Raw genomic sequence first — 9,068 nt, 5'->3', positions numbered from 1 at the left:
TGATGAAATTCTCAAATCAATAGAAGCCTTTCGAAGAAGATATCTTAATTGGTTAACATTATTTTTCATTTTTATAGAATAATATGCATGATATTATCGTAAATATCGATTTCTTCTTCTTCAAGACAACTTCAGTAGTGCACTTACAAAACAATTTTTTCATTTGTACCATTTTGTAAAATAAAAATTATCGACATCACTTTTAAGTTCTTCGTCGTTCTCTCCAAATAAAAAATAGATGTTTGAAATTGGAAAGGAATAATACATGGCTTTTAAAAGGTCGATGTAATTTCTTTGTGTATAAACGTGTAAAATATAATTATTTTGTCACATTGATAAAGTACGTTAAATAAATTTATGATTACTTTTATTAGTGATATTGTTACTCGATCAATGATTGTAAAATGTTATTTGTAATTGATAAATTAGCATCGTTCCTCAAATGTTTAAAACATTGCCGCGTATACAGTTGCATTGTTCGGTTCTAAACACTCGCCGTCCCATTCCTACTTCAAGGACTTTTTCAAGTAATATTTTCATTTAGTTGTCATTTATGAAGATTATTCTATTGGATCTTTTTCTTCTTTAGGTCTATGTTAAAGATTTTTCTTTACAAGATAAATAGTAAACTTGTAATGGAAGCAAAATTGTGATATTTTATGAGACCCTAAGCAGATAAAGAACAAATATCTTAATGTAGCAGTAATATTTTTTTTTTATTATAAACAAAATTATAATTACTTTTTCTTTCCTATATATGAAATATATAACATGGGGAAATATTACGATGTTCTACAAGTTCGAAACCGAGTTTTGTAATAAACTCTTTATGATCTCCAGAACCCAAATTACCAAGACTCATCAAATGGTCTGTGTGTATGTGCTCTCTCAAGGTCCAAATTTAAAAGTTGTTCGAAACTATAATTACGTATTTAAGGTAAGTTGGTATATGCTTTGGACCTTACACTCAATTTTACATTATGTCATTTTCTCGAAAGCTCTATCGATTTTGATTAAACTTGTTATATCAATGTACAGTTAATCGGACTTTAATATCAGGTAGGTCTAATCCTCATTTAAATAGCCTGTCATAATACCGAATTTTCAAAATAGCTTCCTCTAAATTACCTTTAATTTAATTTATATCAAATAATTCAACATCTCTCATTATCAGCATTCATAAAAAATGGATGAACAAAAACTATAACAGAATTTGATAATTAACTAAAGGAAAATAATTATTCTAAATTGAAAGTTTAAAATTGAAAAAGAAAGTTGAAAAAAACTTAGTAATGTAGATGTATAATAACCCGTTCGAAAGGCAAAGATTTTAGAAAAATTAACAACTAATAAAGTCATAGAAGGTAATGGACAATGACGAAACAATAAGATAAATAAATAAAATAGTAATCATATTCTTAACATAGCTATTTATAAAAGGATTAGTTTCAACCTGAAGAAGTGAAAGTTGTCTAATAGGCCCAATGTCCCAGATTTTTGTAATAATAATAGTATCTTTAAGAAACAGTTTTTAATATATTTTTTTTAGAGTCAGTATAAAATTTAGTATATTAAATACGTTAATTATAAAAAAAAGTAACTATCTTTAATTGTTTTTCTTTAGTAACAGTTGTTTTCATGGACATTCAATGATTTCATAAATTTTGTAATATTTTGGCAATAAGTCTTATTTAATTTATCGTTTAATATCGTGAGCGATTTGATTTAAATAGATCACCGTACCTCTTAATTGTGAAACCTCCACAGCATAAATTCCTATACAAGCTCTATTGATACACATTGAATACCCGAAGGTGACGAGAATAAAATTATTCCGGTATATTAGTAATGACGATAGAACCAACTGGACGAAGGAAATAAAAGAAGAGAGGAATGCACACGTGCACTTACGGCTCAGCGTGCCACTGACCTTTCTCTTCAACTTTACAACGCCACTTGGCCAATAAATAATGTCGTCGTCATTAATTTATTTTTAAATTGAGGTGCCTAGTACCGCATTGAAGTTATTGCACTATTGAATTTGAATACAATCGATATCATTATTATGGTGACCAAACATCCTTTCTATTGTTGAAGAGTATTCTACTGTTTATCAACTCCTTGTCCTACTGTGTTCAAGTACACAAGAAAGGATCACTATTTTATCATAATAAGGATATTAGGATGCTATTTTTCCATAAGACATTTTCAAGTCTATTTCCTAAACAAAAAACTAGCATTCCATATTTTACTGGTTTAATACTCAAATAATGTGCTTTACATTTCTTGCTGATAAGAAAGTTAATTGAAATTGAGCGCGAGCCAAGGTTGGTACGAAATATATGTAGAATCCGCCCTATGACGTCACAGCAAGGTTGTTTACATTTCTATGAAGTATCAAATCAAATATCCTCTGTGTATGAAAATACTTTTTCTTCAGCATGCACAAAATTTGTGACCAGCTCCATTAAACTAAATTTATGATCTCAAAAATGATTTTGAATTATTGTTGTGCCTTCGGAGGCAGAAACGACTGAACTAAATAAAAAAATAATGTTGGAGTTCGTAAATTGTAAGGTAACGCGTCGAAGTGTTATATTTCTTAAAAACAAATGAAAACTTATTGCAGGGCATAAAACAGAGTGATTGAAAGCAAATATGACGTTTTTGTTTTGTATATACTTGCTTGTAGTTTCATCAGTTGAAGCCAAGATGTTTAACAATAATTTGACTAATCCTGGTCCAAATTAGTGTTAAAAAAACTCATGTATTATTTTTTATTAATGATGTCATTGAAAAATAAATTGTACCTTTTCTTTATTTATAGTTTATTCTTTTAGTCTCTTTAATGAAAAAAACAAAAACAGGTTTTATTGATTAGGAATATAAGTGTACTTAATAAATTCTGTTTTTTTTTTAAATAACAGTTCTAATTTTGTGTTGAACTGACATTTTAAAGAAAGTATTTATAAAAATCTACTAAATATCTAATGGTTTACATTTTATTCAGAATCAATCCTACTAAATTACGTTGCATTGCTCAAACCATGAATATTTTTTTCAAACATATCGTTTTACCGCTTCTCCTGATTAACTTGTGGTCTGGTATTGTTATTAATAAAATTAATAAATAAAGTGCTTAGGATTCACAAGTTCAGTAAAATAAAACAAAATAACTGACTTATTGAGTGCTATATAAAGAGAGCTAGTTAAAGACCGTTAGTACACTAAATTTAAATCATACATTTAAAGATCAGTCTAATTAATTTACTTTATCTTATATTATTATACATATCCCCTATATATTGAGTTTTGAATTGAATTTTAAGTTTTATCTAATATATTAGTTAAATTATTTTTTTCATGATTTTTGTTATTTTACACATTATGGATTATTCGATGATGTCTCGGTCCCAACTAAGATAGATTAGCTGGGTTCTAATGCATAAATCTTCTCTTGTTTTATTTATGAAGTCACCAATACAAATTTATTTCCTTATTAATAATATTAAGGAACGTGACGGCCGTGCTCGATTCGGAACGTTGTGGGTTCGATTCCCACCTGTGCTAGTTAACATTCGTTTTTCGGCGGTCTCGAAGAATGAATCTTGACACTCGCACCTTGGTTAGTACATGGCGGCAACTCAGGTAGCCGTCAGGGGTTGGCAAAAAGGACCAAGAGGACCCACTTGCCGGACTTGTTCCCCCACCAAATACCAGTACCAGTACCAGTAACATAATATTATATTACATATTTAAATAGTAGATGATATTTTGTATACTTCTACCTTTACACCTTTTTTAAATCACTCTTTCACTCTTACATTGACTCTACTTTTTTTGTATCTTTTTATTTTTTGCCCTGATGAAGACATCGTGGGTCGAAACGTCGGCATTAAATAAATTATATAGTTGAGAACTATTTCATACTTCTTCTTCATCGCGGTCCTGTATAATCGTATTAATTTTAAAAACATAATTTAAATAAAATGTTTTTATTATTATTTAGACCGGGAATTTCGCCGCCTCCCTGCCCTTCCATGACAGTGGTTCTCGGCGGTATTGAGAATCACTTCAGTAGCCTTTTTAATCCTGAAGCCAAAATGGATCCTTAACCTGTTGCAGATTTACGCAGAGGCAGACCAGGCGCTTTTTTGGGGAGCAGCAAATTTAAGGGACATTATATTTTTAGATCCAAACAAAGTTGTAAGTAATAAAAAAAGCTCAATCAGGTACATTAAAATATAAAATGGGTGATGTGAAAGAAAATTAGGTTGAGAAACATTTATCTAGAAAATATAGAAGATAAAAAGCTGCTAATTATTTGAATCAATAAAAAAAAAATCCCACGCCGTTAAACACACGACCGGGTCCTGACTTAGTTTTATTTCCCGCAATAAAATAAATAGATGTAGTTATAGTACTCAACATCCTGGATGAGAGGAGTTGAGTGCGCAACTTAACTCCAGCTATACATTTTCAAACATTTTTGTCCTCACTGTTACAGTTTGGAAAATAAAGACAAGAATAAAATATGCTTCTCTTAGAAAGGGGGGATAGGAATAAAATAATCACGCGATTAAGTTAGTTAAAGCACCAATCTACAATGATCTATCTTTTGTGAGACAGTGAAATTATCATAACTACCAGAGAGTCTCGTTTAGTGAAGAAAAATACAAAAAGCTAATCAAATGTTGAATGTGAACGAATAGATCACAATTATGATCTTTGTATCACATCAAATAAAAAAAAAATACGCTCTCAAAAACCGTGCTCAAACTCGACACAAGGATCGCTCACTCAGAACTGACTGAACCACGACATAGAAAAAAATATATACTTATACACTTGATAGATATCTTTCTATTTCATAGAACGTCATTCAGTTTCATCTCGTGTCTACAGAAACGATATCCAAAGAATTTAGATTCGACTCTATGGTCAAAACCCACAATATAAAACTATATATCGAAACAAAGATGCAATGCGCCACGGATTGAGATCACCGAAGACATCTTAACTACTTAGTCAAGATGTCTTCAGTATATGATATGATAAAACTAATACAACATTAAATTATTTGTGTTATCTCATAACGAATACAATATAAACGATTATGAACTATATAAATGAAAGTTCTGATTGTGACTATCAAAATGTATGGGAGTGGAATATATCAAATCTAAAAGTGGAACAGGAACTATTCGGTGATCAATACCATCATTCCAATATAAACTCTCCTCACATTACCAAAATATTTATCTTTTTGTAGGAAGTCGAGGTGGGTTCTTTTCTTGATTATTCTGCTTGCCCAGAAGACCTCAACAATACGTGTTCAGTTAATAAAGGTAAGGCAGTTGACAAGGAAGATGACTAGATAGGATAAGACTAACGGGTAACAACTGCTATATCTCAGAGGATGCTAACCTCGCCCTACCGGGTATTATTACGATAAACACGAGGGAGATATACAGACCTAGCCGCCAGAGTCATGCAGGAAGATGCCTTCGTCCTGCCGGGTACTATGCTGACAGAGGCAAAAGAAGTATGTAAGTCTGGAGGGTAGCTAGCCGCCGGAGCCTACGAAGGGATAGAGGAGAGAGATCATGTCAAGGGTGAACAAAATACAACAACACACAACAATCAGGATCGGCTTTAATCCGAAACCATCTCAAGTAGAGGTTGTGTACCAGTGATTAATCAAGGCTTTTTTCCGATCCCTCTACAACTATAAATTAAGGTTTATTTTATTATTATTTTTTTTTTTTTTTACCAGGGGTATTTTAAGGTTTCATTTGAATTGTACATTGTATGTGCAATGTCGAAGGCGCCAAGTGCGCATTGATACAATGGTGAGCGGGGAGGGTCCGCTTTGCTGGTGGTGATATAATTAGATTTAGACTGCAGAGCCCAAACCTCTTCCAACGGTAAGAACATTTACCAAGGGGGCATCTCCTTGCCATCTTTCAGGTGGTGGAGGGGTAATTTCCCGAAACAGCGGATTGGTCCAAGCCTTCAACCCATCAAAACATGTGTCTCCGGCACAGACGGCAGCTGGAGTTCATCATGGATAACAGTGTTTCTGGCCCTATATAACGTTGTTCCTCTTACAATATTCCGTAGGACAGAGTTCTGGAAGCTCTGCAGTCTGTTGAGCGTGGTCTTGTACATGTGCTTGAGCAGAGGCGCACCGTAAAGCAGCGTCGGTCTAATGACGGCTTTGTATATCTAGAGCTTGAGCCTGAGCGAGAGCTATGGAGATTTTACCAGTCGATAACTCTTTTGACGGGCCAGCTTCAGTCTCTCACGAACATGGCTTGAAAATGTGAGATGACGATCGATAGTGACCCCCAGATAGAGCAGGGAGGTGAAAATCCGTTGGTCGACCTCTTCAATCCTGAAATGAGTAGGCAGTGGTTTCTTACCTTTTTGGTATGACATCACGATAGCGTCTGTCTTGGTAGGATTCACTCTAATTCCAATCGGCTTGAGTTCGGCAGCGATGGTGTTAGCCGCTTTTTGTGCATGAGACAGCGCAGTTAGAGCATTGATGCTGAAGGCATAGATGCCTATGTCATCCGCATAGGTAGCAACCACTGCCTTCGGGTGCTGGATCGATACCACCGGGGCTGTGAAAAGCATGAATAGTATTGGTCCCAGCACAGAGTTCTGGAGCACTCCACAGGTGGTAGGAACAGGAGTCGAAAAGCTCCCGCCGACCGGTACGACGATAGACCTTCCGCTGAGGTAGTTTTCAAACAGTCGGCACAGAGTGGCGGGAAACTTGAAGTCTGAAGAAGCTTGAAGAAGCTCCACCTGTTCCTCAAGCGTCAACAGGTCGTCGCCCGATGTTAGATGCATACTCTGCCTCTTGTTTACGAAGGTACGCACTAGTTTCCAAAACTGGCGATGATCATCGTGTGTCCTTCGCAACTGGTCTTGCCATAATGACGTTTTCCAATCTCGCATGAGGCTGGCAATCTGCCGTGTCATCGCGTTGATGGCAGGTTTCAAACCAGAGTCCCTCGTCCGATTAAAGATATTGCAGAGATTGTTACGCTGACCTATGAGGGCGAGAATGCGGTGCGGCGGCTTCCTGATGGCGTTGGGCTGCGGTGCAAACTTGGGGAGAGTTAAGTCGGCTGCATCCTGTATGGTGGAAGTGATGACCTCTACAGCTTCTGACGTCAGCAGTGGTGTAATCCGTGGGAGGGTCATCTCAACACAGGACTTAAACCCCTTCCGGTCGGCTTAAGGAAGGAGGTACTTGGTCGCCGGTGGTGTGACTGGGGTGCCCTCAAACTGGTACAGTACTGGCCGGTGGTCAGAAGGTCCGTAGACCAATGCCTGGCAGTCAGTGACCATGTGGAAGTCTCTGGTGAGGAGCAAGTCCAGAGTGGAGGTTCTCGATGGGAAGCCCGCGTGTCGGAAGGTGTGTACCCCAGAATGGTACACAGCAAGCGCGGTCTTGGTGATGTACGTCCCCATGGGGTTATCGCTGCTACACAGCCAAGCGCTGTGACGGGCGTTTAGATCCCCAAGGACCACATACCTGCTTCTTGTCTGGGCATGCTGTAACAGTAGTTTGAGCGTTGTAAGGCATGTCCTAGGGCATCTGTAGACGCACGTGAATGTGTAGTGTTTGAGTCGCACATTCACCGTTATCAAGTGCGTGCCATCAGCCAGTTCGATCGGGTTAGCGATGAGCCTCGACGGGACGTCTCTTCTTGTCATAATGAGCACACTGACACTTCCGGGCCTTACAATTTTTGAATGAGGCGACATGGTCCTCATCACAGTGCTTGCAGTGCGGAGGGGCTTCCTTCTTCGGACATTGCTCATATTGATGGTCCCCACCACACCAGGGACACGCAGCAACACGGCCACAATACTTCATGGTGTGCCCGAACTCCAGACAGTTGCGACACTATATTGGGCCGCCATCCTCCTTAAATTTCGCAACTCAAAATCTAACATAATCGATTGCCCGGAGAGCTTGTATCTGCTCGATCCGAACAAAAGATTTGGTCATAATTTGGATCTGCTCGGTGCGATGGACCTGGTTGTTACCAACTCGTCTCATCAACCCCATGATGAAACCAGGCAGATTTTCTTGTAGGTCGGCCACAACAGATTCCACTGGATGATCAGGGTCAAACCTATGCAGTACAAAGTTTTTGGTGCGCTTAGTCCCACGTGGCGCGTAAGTGTGGAACCTTACCTCATTGTGCTGTTTGAAGAGTGTGACGGCCTCCTTGTGATCAGCCTCGGATTCCAGGTACAGCCTCGTCCCCCTGGCGGAGTTATTTGTGGTAAAACGTTTCACGTTCACCGTTGGGAGCATTTCCCGCACCGACATCAATCAGAGTGCGGGAGAGATTATGGTTGGCGGGGGTGGCCTGGGTTTGGGCCCCGTGGTTACCTCACTGGGTGTTGCTGCTTCCTTCTGTTCTTTGAGTTTATCAAATATCGTAGGGTCAACAAAGTTGGGTGTTTTGTCGATGGTAGACCGGAGTCAAAAAGCCTTTTTACCACTGGCCACTGACCACGTTGTGTTGTCATCAGTGGGGGGGGGCCTCTTCTCACCACGGTTGCGGGGTGCAATTACTTCAACCCCGTCCATCGAAGTTGGCGGAGCGTCTGCTCTACTGTTCGTGGCCTCTTCTATAGCGGCCATCGAAGTGGTAGTACCAGGCTAGGTAGCAGCCCTAGCATCCGGCATGCTGGTCTCGATTGTTTGGCGGGCTAGCTGCGGGCGCAGAGCTGAGGGCGGTCGTTTGTTAAACGGCCAACTGTGCAGGACTGGTTGCGTAGTCCCCGCTAGTATAAATTAAGGGTTCTTCAAGACCCTTATTTATATAGGCCTAGTGCATACAGCAGTGACCGAGAAGCTGTCATATCTGCTTGAGGTAGTTTCGTGCGTTATTTTGGCATCATTTATTTATTATTTTATCGACATTGCTCAGTAGTATATACAAAAATTAATAATATGTACAAATAATATGTTTTTATAAAAGAAAATAATATTGCCGTGTACAGGGCTTCGGGGTTTCTAAGCCCGACTAGGG

This window comes from Halyomorpha halys, unplaced genomic scaffold (assembly GCF_000696795.3).
Source record: "Halyomorpha halys isolate HHAL.00 unplaced genomic scaffold, Hhal_1.1 Scaffold990.1, whole genome shotgun sequence".
Lineage (NCBI taxonomy): Eukaryota > Metazoa > Arthropoda > Insecta > Hemiptera > Pentatomidae > Halyomorpha > Halyomorpha halys.
Note: the sequence above shows the minus strand (reverse complement) of the source record.